Source organism: Mustela nivalis, assembly GCF_964662115.1.
Source record: "Mustela nivalis genome assembly, chromosome: 17".
NCBI lineage: Eukaryota > Metazoa > Chordata > Mammalia > Carnivora > Mustelidae > Mustela > Mustela nivalis.
In genome coordinates, this window is record NC_139036.1 from 14,119,821 (window position 1) to 14,135,133 (window position 15,313).

A 15,313-nucleotide genomic window follows, 5' to 3' on the forward strand; every position below is an offset into this window, starting at 1 on the left:
TAAGAGTGTCGCCCACATAAAAGCTTTCTGTGGAGGGCAACGTTTCATTGATTTGTGTTGTATTTGTGTTGTAGCTAAATCACAGGCAACTTGACACTTCTTTATTTAAAGCACGATGACTCTTCTCTTGACTTCGAATGACCTGGTAACACATTTCTATCTTCCCTTTCAATCCCTTTCAGTGGAAACAGTATTATTAGAATCCCCGCGGCATGTCGAAAAAAGAGAAAGGGATTCCCAGTCACCTAGCTTAACGATTTTCAAACTGGGGTCCTAGGAACCCCCCAGGTCCTGGGGAGGGGATGTGTGGTGAGAAGGAAGGGGCCAAAGAGAACAGAATGGCTTCTCAGCCTCGCTTCTTTACCAGAGCAGTTCTCTCTCATCTGCTTGACAAACCGGGCTTCTAATCGGGGATTTATTTGAAGAAAGGGGTTCTGGTCCCAACAACTGAAGTGGGATCACCTCACATTTTTCTTTGGTGAGGCAAGGGAGCATCATGGTTAAGAGTCCAAGGCCTGGGGTCAGGCCACTGGGGTTGGGTCTTGGCTCTGTAACTTGTGACTTCTGGAACTCTCTGGCTTTCAGTTTCTTCTTCTGTAAAATGGGGCAGGAGCGACTCCTCCTTCAGTAAGGCTTTTGTGAGGACCAAAGAGCAGTTATCTGTAGTCAAGCTCTCAGCAGGCATGCACTCTTATCTTAAATTTCTAAATTCAAAAAAATGGCAAAAGCTACCCATGTGCCTAAAAAGATTCAAAGAAATGCTACAAAGGAATCCAAGAACTATCTAAAAGATTGCCAGCCTTATTCCCTAGAGGAACTAGAGTTAAAACAGGTTCATATATATTCCTCCAGATCGTGTTCTGTGCATTTGCTAACTTATAATATTTATGTTTAGAAGTACTTTTTACAAACATGGAATGGCATTCTCTATCCTCCTTTGCAATTGGCTTTTTTCACTTGCTTGTATGTCGTGGTTGAGTTTCATCCACCAGGACCCAGAGCCCGGCCACAATCTTCCTGATGGCAGTCTAGTGTCCCACCTTAGGAATGTTCTGCCATTTTTATTTTTTTATTTATTTTTAACTATTATTTTATTGAGAGAAAGAGAGAGTGTGAGAAAGCAAGGTGGTGGGAGGGACGGATTTAGACGGAGAGAGAGAATCTTATGGAAGCTCTGTGCCCAGTGCAGAGTCCAACGCGGGGCTCGATCTCACGACCCTGAGATCATGATCTGAGCCGAAATCAAGAGTTGGCCGCTCAACGGACTGAGCCACCCAGGAGCCCCTATTCTGCCATTTTCAACCAACCCCCCAACGGAAGGACATTTAGGTTATATCACAAACAGGGCTGAATTTACATACTTGTACACATGTCTTTGCATTCTTGTGCAGATATTGCCGGCGTCATAAATCCATAGGAGTGGAACTGCTAGGTCAAAGGTTTTTCCCATTTAGCTTTTTTTCTTTCTTTCCCCCGTTGTTTTTTTTTTTTTTTTGGTTTTAATTATACTTTATTTTTTTTTTATTTTTAATTTTTTATAAACATATATTTTTATCCCCAGGGGTACAGGTCTGTGAATCACCAGGTTTACACACTTCACAGCACTCACCTTTTTTTTTTTTTTTTTAAGTAAGCACCACACTCAGGTGGAGCTGGACCCGGAGCTCGAACTTGCAACCACCAGATCAAGACCGGACCTGAGATAAGGAATCAGATGCTTAACTGACTATGCCTCCCAGGTGCCCCGCCTTCCCCCCTCAGCATTTTTATAGATACTACGCAACGACCTTCCCCCAGAATGACACCAGTTTATATTTCCATCAGCAAAGCAGGACAGGGCCCTCCTCCACACACCTTGCCTAAACTGGGGAGAACGTTCCCTCTGAACCCTGCCTTCTGACGGATGAGAAAGGTTTCAGTTTCTCTGATTGCGACGCTAGATGTCCATGTACCCTGGCCACTGCCAGAAGTTTCTTCTGTAAGCTGCCTGGCTGTGTCTTTCGGGTTTTTTTTTTTTTTTTAAGATTTTATTTACTTATTTGACACAGAGAGGGAGATCCCAAGTAGGCAGAGAGGCAGGCAGAGAGAGGGGGGAAGCAGGCTCCCCACGGAGCAGAGAGCCCGACATGGGGCTTGATCCCAGGACCCTGGGATCATGACCTGAGCTGAAGGCAGAGGCTTTAACCCACTGAGCCACCCAGGTGCCCCGTCTTTCGGTTTTAAATGATGGCAGCTGAAGCCCAGAGAGGCTGGCGGAGCCTCCATGTTTACAGACTCGTGTTCGCGCCGCTATTCCTCCGGCCATCTGTCGCGTTGGTAGCTCAGTCTCTGATCACTTCTCTTCTGATAAAACAGCACCTGGACGCCCAAGACACAGAGACTGAGGCAAAGAATCAAAGGCTCCTCCTGGGAGAAACCTGGCCAGGGAGTGAAGGAAGGGAGGAAACCAAAGGTGAGATTTTGGGGGAGTCCCTGCCTCAGCCTGACCCTGTGGCAGCTCTCAGGTGCAAATCACACTCCCCTCCCCGTTTGTCCTGCCCCAAAGCAAGGGAACTGAGCTTCCCCTCTCCTCACTGGTTGGTCACTGGCCACAGGCTGCCCTGGGAAGAGGAGCAGGGACAGCTCTCCCCTGGGAGGGAAAGTGCTCCGGGAGCCCCAGTGGGAGATCTAGAGCACACAGCAGCTGCGACCGTGGGTGGGGAGCACAGAGGGACCCTAACAGTATGCGGAGGGTGCTGGGAGGGCACCTATAGTGGCTTCTACAATACGTACCCTCCTGCCTTCCTTCGGGGACCCATTACCCACCCCCCCACCAACCTCAGCCCAGCCATTCTGTTTGGATGCAGCCGCAGAAGGGAGTCCTGCCTGCCTTAAGCAATTAGCCGGCCCCCTCCATCAAAAGGATTGACTTCGGGTTGGGCCCAAGCACACCCAGGATCTGTTTGGGGAGAGAAGTCCAGGCTCATTTCCTTGCTGTCTCGGATTCCAGGTGTGACCATCCCTCCCGCCAATGAACACGTGTGGCGTTTCTAGTCTCAACTGTGGCAATCAGAGTTGCCAAGAACATTCTCAAGGGCGCTGCCCAAAGCACATGAACACCCAGGAGAGGAATCGCTGGGTTACCGGGAATGGCAACATTCCCCCCTCCCTGACAGCACAATGCTACGTTGTTCTCCAATGTGCCCCTAACAATTTACACCCACTGACTGTGGGTGAGCATTCCTGTTGTCCCGAATCTTTGCCAAACCGTGGTAGATTTTTGTGTTCGCCAGTTTAGTGGGAGTAAGAAGTTAGCTTCCTCTGGTCTTCATTTGCATCTCCCCGATTAGTGTCTTTCTTCACCACTTGTGTTTTCCAAGCAGTTATTTTTCCCGATTTCTCTCCCACTGCCATTTCTTGAGCGGAAGTTAGCCACTTGCTCTGGTTTACGCTCTTGCTTCTGTCTGGAGTGGCACCTGTGGAAATCTTCCTCACACCCTTCCAGACTACACCAGACTCCACCAGGATACCACCTCCTCCAGGAAGCTTTCCCTCATTTCCCCGGAAGAGACAATGCTGCCTCCTGGGCCACCCTTCACACTCTGGTCCTCCCAGGGAGCCTATTTCCCAGCATTGGCATTGCAAGATCACTGGGGGACCAAGTTCCAACCATCTTTATTCTCTGCTTTCCACCCCGCCTTGTGGACCGGGAACAGGCATCTCACAGAACAGGCTCAAAATGGATTCTTTTTTCCTGTCTCCCACTTGGGGTTTGTGTCAGGCCACTGGCAGAAGAAAGAGAACAATTATGGATTAAGCTCTCAGTTGGAATCCATGGCCCCTTGCCATCCTGACAGTGACCAGCCAGGAAAATCCTCAGCTGGAGCTTTTCAGCACTTCCAAGAGAAAGGCCAAAGAGGAATTTGGGCTGCTTGTAAGGAAGGATGGAAACACACATCCCATTGGTTTGTCCCAGAACGACCCCAATAGGAGGACTAGCTCAGAGCTCGTGCCTGCTTCTCTCTACCCCAACCCTGGCCCACCAAGGGCCATAGGAGTGGGCGATCATTTAACTCTGACTCAGCGCTGGTGTTTTTCAGCCTGTGAAACACCAGGAGTTAGGACAAGGCAGAGAAGGCTGTCCCTCTGCCAGTGAAAGCCAGTTGCACCATGAGGCACAGCAGTCCCTGGGGACCTGCAGGGTTACCCACTTCCATGCTCCAGAGGTTTCAATGGAACCCAGTGCCCTGGAATAATGCATCCCGATTTGCAAGTCTCAGACAGAATCAAGGGTTTCGCTTTTATTTCCCCCATGAGCCACAAAGCAAGACCGAGTTCTCGGTATGTCTCCCGATGGACCAGCGTGACCCACGACATGGGGTGCTACCTCCAGGATTCCTGTGTCAGCACTCACCTCCCTTGGCCATGACTGCGTCTCCATCATGGGACAGTGGAGGGCAGGGCAGTGCTCAGCTGCCTTGGCAGTAACAGAAGACAAAGATGAAGTCTCCTGATTTGTCACTTCGTCACTGGTCTACAAGTCCCCAGACCTCGAAGATGTTGGTGAAATGGTTATCTACAATGATACTGTGGAATGGTAGACACTCTCCTCCGTATGGCACGGTTTTCTTCTGAGGATCAAAATGAGACAGGCTTGAAGCACTCTGTGGTAGGGGGTGACTCCCAGTTTGGGGGTTTCTGGGATCACAAAAATGAAGAAACAAAGCAAACATTTTGGGGACTGCCTAAGGCTGTCACTTTTTTTGCATCATTAATTAAGGTGGTTAAAAATCAGATTACTACCTATCATGGCTATCAGTATAGGGCAGGAGAAGAAGCTATTTTTAAATAACCCAACTCCCGAAGAAACCCCAACTGTAGGATATAGTCTCAAACTATAAAGACATAGGTAAACAGCCACGTACACCGCAGATCATGTGGCCCTTAATTGGGAGTGCCAGTGAGCCCTCATCAGGGACGGGTCTTTGGGAGCCCATGGGATTGGAAACCCAAGCAGGAAGAACTGGGACTGGAGTCCTAGCCCACTATGCCCCCCTCCATGAAAGGGATTCTCTGTTCCAAACGTGGGGGTTGCCTGTAAGAATCGAGTGGAGTTCTGGGCACATGCTCCATCCAGAGTGGGGGTCTGGGTCCTTCTCACTCCCAGCCAATAGAGAGGGAAGGGAAGCCCTAAGACAGTGGCCCCATTGCCTCCTTCCTGGGAAGAGCTTGGAATGTGTCCTCTTCTCCCATGGGCACTGGGTCCCCTCAACCTGCCACCATCTCCTTCCCTGACTGCCTTCCCTCCCTCCTCCTCTTTAAAAGGAACACCAGCCAGCTAGAGAGTACTCAGAGAGGGAACCAAACATGCCTCTGCCCATGTCTTTTTCTTTTTCTTAAGACTTATTTTCTTTTATTTGAGAAAGAGGGAAACAAAGGGGGGGGGAGGAGCAGTTGGAGTGGGAGAGAGAAACCCAAGTAGACTCCATCCTGAGAGCCGATCCTCATGCTGGGCTCGATCTCTCGACCCTGAGATCATGACCTAAGCCAAAACCACGAGATGGACGCCTAACCAACTGCGTCACCCAGGTGCCCCTAATGTCATTTTTTAAATGATGAGCTTAACCAGAGCAGGAACCACAATTCCATATGCCCAGAGGGTCCAGGTGGGAACTTATGGGCGCAGCTGGCTGCACGGAAGAGAAGAAGTACATGACTGTCTCTGTTGACCTTTTCTTCTGCTTTTATTAGAGACCTGGAAACCGAGAAATACTCTTCCATAAGAAAACGCATGTGTGAGAGCAATGATAAACGCCAACCCACAGCCTCAGTGAGGGGAGACAGCTGGGAGGACTTGGAAGCTGCACCCTATCCGGGGGGAGAGCCCTGACTCAGCTCCTGCCCTGACTCAAACTGGGGAAGGGAACGGTGAGCAGTTGAATGGATCAACAAAGTGTGGTGTTCCTATCGCCGGACCCCCCAAACCGGGTTCTTGAGTCTCAATGCCATCAGAAAGAGCTCTGAACTTGAGAGAAAGCAAGCAGAGTTTATTGGAGAGATAACTTGTAGACAAGAGAATCGGCAAGAAAAAGGAGCATCGCTCTCCAGAGGGGTAGCATGCAAGGCTTCTAAAGGCACTTTTCTAAGGAGTGAGGGGCTGGGAGTGGGGGAAGTGTCCCGCAGTCCCATGGTCATGACCATGTGGTCATTAATTTTTAGTGGACACAAGACAATCATAGGATGCCCTTCTTCCTGATCAACACTTTTAGGGCTGTGGAAAAATAGAAATGCTTATGCAAGCATGCTTTCAATTATTCTGATTTTTCTCAGACAACCATAACTCCCCTACAACTGTTCTCTCTTACGTGTTTGCTTTCCCAGAAAGAGGTATTTGTCTCTAAGCTTCTGGAAATCTTCAACCCCTGCCTCCAACCAGTGGCTTTCTAGGAGGTTAAGTCCCTCCTGCTTCTGCCTACGCTTTCTCAGATCCATGAGGCTGAATATCATCCAACCGTTAAAAGAAATGAAGTTTTGGTGCATGCTACAACACCAACAAGCCTTGAATACAACATGCTCAGTGAAAGAAGTCCTACAGACCACATACTGTAGGACTCCATTTATATGAAATGTCCAGATAGATCCACAGTGGCTGGTGTGGGACTGGGGTGGGGGAATGAGGCATGACTGCTAGGGCATCTAGATTTCGTGTTGGGGTGATGAAAATGTTTTGTTGGGTGATGGAAAGTAAATGGTGGTGATGGGCTTGTAATTCTGTGACTATCCCACAGACCAGTGAATCATACACTATAAATGGATGAATTGTTTGGTGTGTTAATTACATCTTAGTAATGCCGTTATAAAAAAAGAGTATATATCCAGATTACCAGATATTTCAATTTTTCAAGAGAAGCACTGTCCCAGGATTAAGTTGCTATCCAGAACGGAAGACCCACAAGTACAGTGGCTTACATAAGAAAGGTTTTATTTTGCTTGGCTTTTTGTTTCTATTCATGAAAAGAAGTCAGGAGGCAGGTGGTTTAGGGCTATTTTCCCAGCTTCTGAGAGCCACCAAGAAGCCTCAGGCCCTTTCTCTCTCCCTCCTGCACCATTCCAGCATGTGGTATCCAAGGTCAACTCATAGCTCAAGATGGCTGCTGGAGCCCCAGCCACTCATCCTTCTTCCAGACAGCAGGAAGAAAGGAGGGAAGTGCCAAAGGGGCCCACCACTCCCATCTTATTGGTTAGAACTGAGTCAAGCGTGGCGGGGGGAGCGGGGAACAGAGTTGCATGATCTTACTTTGCCACAAGGAAATCTGGAAAATGTAGTCTTTGATCTGGGTACATTGTTGCCCTGAAACCAGGGTTCATAACCGAAGAAGCAGGGTAAACAGATCCTGAGTGGGTAACCATTATTAATGTCTGCCACCATTTTTAAATGACATCTTAATTTCTCAATGGTGACTCATTAAAAAAAAAAAAAGCCCCCGACAGAATACACGGAACATATTTGTGGGTTAGACCTAGGGCCAGTGGCCGCACCTTCATGGGGAATTCTCATGGGAAGTCTTGTCCAAGACAGCTTTTCAGGTTTGAAAACAGCATTAGCTGAAGTAAGGACAGTGCGGGGTCATGTGGAGGCAGGGAAGAGGGAAATCACACACATGCTTGTAAACCTGGGGCGTACCAACAACACAGAGGGGGTGACTGCATGGTTCTGCCACCTCAGAGCCTTAGACAAAAGCTCTGGGTCCCATACACATCTGGCTGTGGGGCAGATACACAGGTCAAGCAGGCAAATGAAGTTGCAGAATACCTCCTACCGTGTTCCGCGCTTTCATTTTCTTTGAATATAAAGCAAATGAGCTCTAAACTGTGGATACAATTTGGATACAAAGGAACAAGGACAAAAGCCAGTAATTAGTCACTGCGGTCATGACTGTGTTGCCTTCTCACCTTTGCTTCGGCTCAGCAGGAGCTATGCACGCTACTAATGACATCTCCAGGGAAGGCTTGAATAATGAGCCTTGGGCAGAGAACCGCATTTTTTGGTAGGCAGGCAACCCACGGAGTTTACTGCACTCTGCTCCCAGGACAGATCTGAGCTGGGTGAAGGAAACAGGCCATCGTGCAAGGTGGCGGTGGGTGTCCCTACGGCTGCACTCTGCAATGCTGGGTGTCAGATGCATGGACCAGAAACCCAGGTGCATGCCCAGAGGAGTGGGGAGCGGGGAGGGTGGGGACGCTGGGCCCTGTGACAGGCCATCAAGGTCAGTGCCAGCACTGTCGTGGACGTTCTCATTTCTAAAAGATGCGGCCGTGGCTTTAAAGCTTCCTTTGAAGAGCCATCGTCCTTCCCAACAGCTCAGAGCTCCAAGAGACGAAATGGACCCCAGAAACCGGCTCTTAGTCATGGCATTTATCTCTGTTTTTATTTACTTATTATTGGTTCCCTCTGCCTAATCCTCAATTTAAATGGTAGATTGGAAACAGTGCAAAAGATTGACACCAAAAATTGCCCATAATTCTCCACCCTCCCTGTATCCACATCCTTGGACCGTGACTTTGCAATCCCTCCCATCAAAGGATGGAATCCACCCACCTTCGGACTCCATCTATCTTGTAGACACAGGGTATTAATTCCCAGCTTGTCCTCTAGAGGCCTCGCAGTGTCCCTTGGCTCTGGGACCCCTGAGGCATTCAGGAGGACATCTCCGGGCTAGGGGATGGGGGAGGACTCTCATGGAGGAGTCAGGGGCGATGCAATGTGTGTGAGCCCAGCACCCCCGGAAGCACCATTAGCCAACCCCAAAACTCTTAAACAATGGTAAATGGCTATTTTGAAGCCTCAGCGTTCAAAATGGTTTGCTATGTCTGATTGGAGCAGCCTTCAGAGACTGGAATGCTGGCATTGGAATATTTCCACTTGGAGGAAGCACAGAGAAAGAGTTAAATCCCAAAGAAAGGGAGCTTCGGTGGAATTGGAAGCCTCGTGACAACCGAATAAGGAGATATTTTGGCGGCAAGGGGCTCCTCTCAGCCTCCTACCCCAAATGTCCCATTACCATGCTGGCTCGTCTCTGCTCTGTTCCACAGACCCAAGGCTGTCTGGGTACTGCCAGAGGTCTCCCACCCAGAAACACTTAATAACTGGTATGGCAAGAGGCTTGAGCTATCAGAATGGATTCCCACCAGGCCCTCCTTGAGCACCTACTGTATGCCAAGCCCTATTCCACATGCTGGGCATGTGCCAGTGAACAAAAGTCCAAATCCTTGCCACGTTCTAGTGAGAACAAAAAGCAGCTAAGTAAATACAGTAGCTGCTATGGCTGATGGCGGTGAGAGCTAGGGAGGAAGGCAAAGCTGGGGAAGGGGACAGTGAGCACCAGGATGGATGGTGGTTGTACCTTGAGAAGTTCACAGAGAAGGTGATGTTTAAGCTAACAGACGGAGAGAGCAGAGCCACCAAATAGCTAGAGGAACAATGTTGTGAGCAGAAGGAACCGTAAGTGCAAAGGCCCTGAGATAGGAGTGTGCCAGGCTTGTTCAAAAAAGTAGCGAGGAAGCCAGTGTGGCTAAGGTGGAGCGAGGGAGAGGGACAGTGGGAGGAGGTGGAGAGGTGGCAGGAAACTGGTCCAGGCAGGTCTTTTGGAGACTTCAGGGACTTTGGCTTTGCTCCAGAGGACCCCAGATGTCAGGGCTCTGGGGGACGATCTGATCCCCTGGCTGCCATGAGCAGTGTGGCCTGTGGGGGCAAAGGAGGAAGCAGGGAGACCAGTGATGGTCCAGGAAGCGATGGTAGTGCTTGCGCCAGGGTGGGGAATGTGAGACGTGCCCAGATTCTGGATCTGTGGTAAAGACAGCACCAAGGATATTTGGGTGACGTGTTTGAAGTCCTGTGATTCCTCCCAACAGCCACACAGGAAGGCATATTTATCAGATGGGGAAACAGGCTCAGAGAGGTGACGTGGCTTGCCCCAGGCTTGCCAATGAGAGAGTGGCAGAGCGGAACCTGAGCCCAGCCCCCGGCACCCTGCTCGTCACAGTGGAGCCAAATAGCCTGTTCTAGTGAGTCCTCTGAGAACGTGACGTTCACCCTGAGAGCTGAAGGACCCAGAGGCATGGGCCAGGCTGCTGGCTGTCCCTGACCCTCTAGAGATCACAATCTTTTAGAAATTCCCAGGCCCCACCTCTTTCCACACGGTTTGGCCTGCCGTGGGGCCAAAGAATGACAAACATTTCCACAGCGAACACGGAAGCAGGTGTCTCGGCTCAAGGGCTGACGTGGGGGGTAGGGGTAGGGGACAGAGGAGGCGGAGGGATGAGGAGGGGTTTGTCTTTATCCTCACAGTCCCTGAAAGTAGAGTCAGCTGAGAGAGAAGTCTGGACCTTCCTCTCCTGTGGGTAAGGCCGGGAGGGCTCTGCGGGATGTATAGGAGCCTGCCCATCAGTGAGTTCTGTGTCCTAGACACACATTACCCTGCAGTCCATCCTGCCAGTTTTCCGAGGGGTTGTACCAATCCTGTGGGAGGGTTCTAATCAGATGTGCAGTTTGGCAAACACATCAGATGCTTTTGCTTTATTTTTCAGCCCCCAGCACCTGCCTTTTCTGCTCTGCCCCTGCTCTGCCCCTACCTGAAGGTCACCCCACCCAGACTGCAATCAGTCTTTAGTGGGTGGACTCCTCTGCACGTGGCTCGGGCCTCAAAAACATGGCCCTTCTCCTTTCGGTTCTGTTTCAGTCGGAAGCTGGTGTTGATGCTTCCTGATCTGCCCCTCCACCTGCAGCCCTCCCTTGGCCGCTCAGCCCATCACTGGCCCATGATGTGACCTCTGTCTTTAATGTCCTCGCGAAGACTTCCTCTTCTCTCTGCCCCACAGCCACTAGCTCAGGCCAGACCCAGAAGCCTCTTCCCCCAAATCTTAAAGTCGAGGTCAAGCGAGAGTTCTCCAGAGCACAGCCATCGGGGACCTTCAAAGTCCAGATCTGCCCGTGGCTCTCCTCTGCCAAGAACCCTGCTGCTGGCATCCTAGGGAAGTGCTGACCGGTATCAGCAACTGTGAAGAGACAGCCGCAAGCCCCACACCCCAGCTGGGACCTGAGGCTGTGCCCAGGAGCATCTTGGAAGTAATCTTGCAAAAGTAAAAGGTGGGAAGGAAAAAAAAAAAAAAGCAGTTCTGGATTTAGTCAGACTCTGGAGCTCCCAGTGTAGAGAGAACACAGGGACAGACAGGAGGACATGTGAAATGGTACTGTGGCCACCTGCTTGGCCAGACACAGATCAAACCATGTGGCTTCTCCAGCATAATAAGACAGGCAGAGAGGAGAGACAATCGACAACCACAAAGGGCTTCCGTTGGGCTAAGTGAACACAACGGGTGAATCTGTTTGGATCCTGAATTGGCATGAATGGGAAAAAATCAGCTGGAAAACATTCATTTACGAGGCGATCACAGAAATTTAAATGCTGGTTGCAAGCGTGGCAATATTAAGGGATCATTTTAGATGTGATGATGGCTTGGGGTACTAACCACTTGCAGGTAACTTTTGAAACTCAGTAAAAGCGACATGGAAGTTGTGCATGTAAAATTTTCCTTAATAAAAAGCGGTGGGGGGAAAGGGCATCCTGACCACACCCCCCATACTCTCCATCTCAGCATTGGGGTCTCTGAGGCACATCCCACATCATCCTGGCTTATGTTCACTGCCCCTCCCCAACTTCCTTCTTCCCAGTTTCACTGACCAACTTCAGGGCAGATCCCCGACTGCCTGTGCTTTCTCTCCCCCCAACTTTTTAAAAATGTTTTTCTGATTCTGATGGATGACATTCCCATGGTTCAAGAACACAGGGCCACACCACAATGGCTTGCCCTCCCTTGCCTGGCCCCATGCACATAGGCAATCACAGTTTCAGTTTCCTATCTCTCCTTCCAGAACTTTTATGCATCTATAGTAAGCAGAAACAGACACTCACTCCCCATCTGCTTTTTTTTACACAAAAAGTAGCAACAGTAACGTGCTGCCTTGTGCTTTGGTCTTTTCACTCACCCCATTCTGGAGAGGATTTCTGACCAGTGCACTGTAACATCATCAACACAGCCCCGTGACATTCTATTGTACGACCCAGCCTACTTCACCTGCCTGCTGTTAAGGGACTGGAGGATTTCGGCCAATCTCTTGCTCTTGCAAATAGCGCCATGGTAAGGAAGCAAACGCATACATCAGTTCCAGAGCTTTCTCCTGTCCCCTCCCCCTTTCTCTTGCCCCACCTGCTGCCCCATGCCCCCTCCGTCCCAAATAACATCTCCCACCGTGCCTCCTTTCCCGCAGACTTTTGCCTCTCCAACTCCTGCTCATCCTTCAACTCTGGGATTAGATACGACCTTATCTGAGCGATGTTCTCAGAAAAGAGATAAGTATGGGCGTATGAAGAGCAAAGGGTCCAGATTCATACCAGTAGGGAGTTTGAATCTCCCCTCCTTCACTTACGAGGAGAGTTACTGAACTTGTCTGGAGCTGTTACCTCTCTGCAAAGTGCACACGGTAATAATCTCTCTCTCACCAGCTTGCTGGGAGGATTGCATGAGATGATACGAGTACAGCAGCCTTAGAACACCACCTGGAGCATAGTAGCTACTAAGGAAATGACGTCATTATTAGACAGCTTTTTCCTCTGGCATGCCCTTTCTCCTGGCTCCCGAAACAGATCATATTGTGAAGGCTCAATTTACATGCCTTTCAACGTTTTTCCCTAATCCATTCAACCGGGAATTGATTTCTCTTTCTTCCCATACTCCTCAGGTATCCATATGTACCAGTCAGAAATGCCGGCAGCTGCCAAGACCAAGAAACCCTTCCAACAATAGCCTTATAAAATCCCTGGAGGTTGTTTTCCCCACACCTTGAGAAGCTGGGAGGTGGGCAGCTACTCCAGGGAGTCATTAGAGATCCAGGCAAATCTTTCCTTCTTTCTCATTCATCATCCCCATTGTGTTGTCTATCAGTCTTCAAGTTATCTCTTGGTTGTAAGATAGCTGCTGTGGTGTTAGCCATCATGCCACCTTCAAAGCCGGGAGACTATGATGACCACAGTAAGTCTTTCCCAAAAGCCCTCGGGCACATTTCCATCTTGCAGAATCGGGCCACGTGTCCACCTCCAGACAAAGACCACCTTCTCTGAAATCTAGCAATCTCTGCTCCAACCCTGCATAAGATCAGGATTCTATCAGTAGGAAGGGAAGAATGCTGGGAAGGTAACCATAGACTCTGCCACACTTAGTAGGCACCGCTCTTCAGACAAGATCATTTTCCTCCTTTTGTTTGGTTTTGTCTCTCTTACTAGACCGTGGGCTTGCTGGAGAAGAATTCCTTGCCAAGCCCGTTCATATCCTGTGCACAGCACCTGTGTGCAGTAAGGGCTCAGCCATCGTCCACGGCTGGGGGATGGACGGACACCCTCGAAGTCACTGTCCGTTGAGAGCAGACAAAAATTCTGATGCGAGACCCTCCCTGACTCATGACATCCCACTTTCTGAGGCTGTCCCCTCCCGCTCTGCTCAGGAACCCTAGGATTTTATCACTCGGCTCTTGCGTGGGTTTGGGTTAACCTAGGTCACGAAGAATGAGTCACCCTGTCTGACACACTTGGAGAAAAGGAAATTTTGCCTGCAAAGGGCTGAGAGTATAAGAATTCTGCCTGCGGAGGGGAGAGGCCAGGCTCTTTATTGCTTCTGGGAGGAATAGAGTCTCCAATCTGCGTGTGAATGAGTCACTTCTTACGGGCTGATCCAGCCTGATGAGGAGCCCATCCCTGGTCCCCAAAAGTGTGCTGTGAGCTGGTGGCCAAGTTATGGCCTGAGCCTCCAAAGCCAAACTGGTTACCAAGTCTTTGCCACATCAAATAGCATTTCTCTGCTTTGAGCTGGGAAATGAGGCGGCCCGGGCTCTGTGACTGTGTCGGAGCTGCAAATGACACGGTCCGTAGAACCATGAAAGGAAGAGATGGATGTGTCCCACACTTGGCTGTGGCTCATTTCCTCTCTGGCTGCAGTTCTCTTAACCCCTTAGGTTCTGTCCCACATGCTGCCCTCCTCTATTCACAAGAACCAGGAGGTGGGGGCATTTTGGTGAAGACACCCCTGGGGGAGGGAAGTATCCACTTACATGCCACGTAATAGGGTGACAAAATTAAAAAATTAAACATAAAATACAGTAAATACCGAAACCCAGTTGGAGGTGATGTTATTTTTTCTTGCTACTGCAGAGGGCACATCTTGGGTTTCTGAGGGATCCTGAGGCTCTTTGTGATGACTCCCCAGCAGCCAGGGAGGCACAAGGCTCCAGGAGCCCTGGTTTTTGGAGATCGGTGATCTGAAGTCCGGATAACCAAGGGTTAGGTTAAGTAGTCGGTCTTCTCTCTTTTTAAAGTTAGCCAGGTATTTCTAAATACTATGCTGATTTGATGTAGCTTTATGCAGAGTGTCCAATGTACATAAAACATGACAGGAAAAGAAAATATATCTTGCCAACATTCAATCACTCTTGAGGTAGAAGCCTTGCCGTTTTTGTTGGTCTTGTCCCAAGTGCCTCCAGCCTCCTGCTGGCCAGACGCCCTAATTGCAAGCAAAGTGCTAGCATTTCTTGTCAAGCCATAGGCAGCCCTGGGTGGGAATTTGGTGGTTGCGAAAGAATGCATAAGTCTCCCATGGCAGGTGCATGACCAAGGGCTGCCACTTGTCGGTCCCTGGGAAGTGAGGGGATTCTTTGCTTTGGCTCAGCTCAATCCTGCACCCCACTCCCCTGAGAAAAGGACTAGCCCGGCTTCCTCTACTTCTACAAGGACCAGAAAAATCAGCTCCCCACACCCACTGAGAGCGATATATTCTCATTCTCTCTGTCTGCAGCAGCAAAATAAACAGAAGCTTGGAGAAAATAAACACGAAAAGCGGGAAGGACATGGAAGCTGACTTGAACACTGATTTGCTTCTTGGCAAGAGGCCCATTTGGAGACAAAATCGTCACCCTGCACTTTCCTCACCGACCCTGAAATCACAAACAGCCTTTGGCTGGGGTCCTAACGAGCTTCTGACGAGCACAGCCCGCCCTTTTGACACAGAAAGTACAATTAGACATGCACAAGTGGCCTCTGAAATACCAGGCCGGGCACTGGGCACTTGAGCTCTCCGAAAATTCCACCCCGGGCTTTCTCAGGAAAACATTGCTTGGGCTCGTTAGGGGTGATAATGGCTAATAACACAGAGAGAACATTGTGTTTTGGTTTCAAGTCCTTGGCTAGTGCCAGATCACCACAGCAGCAAGAGAAGAGTGAGCCTGTGA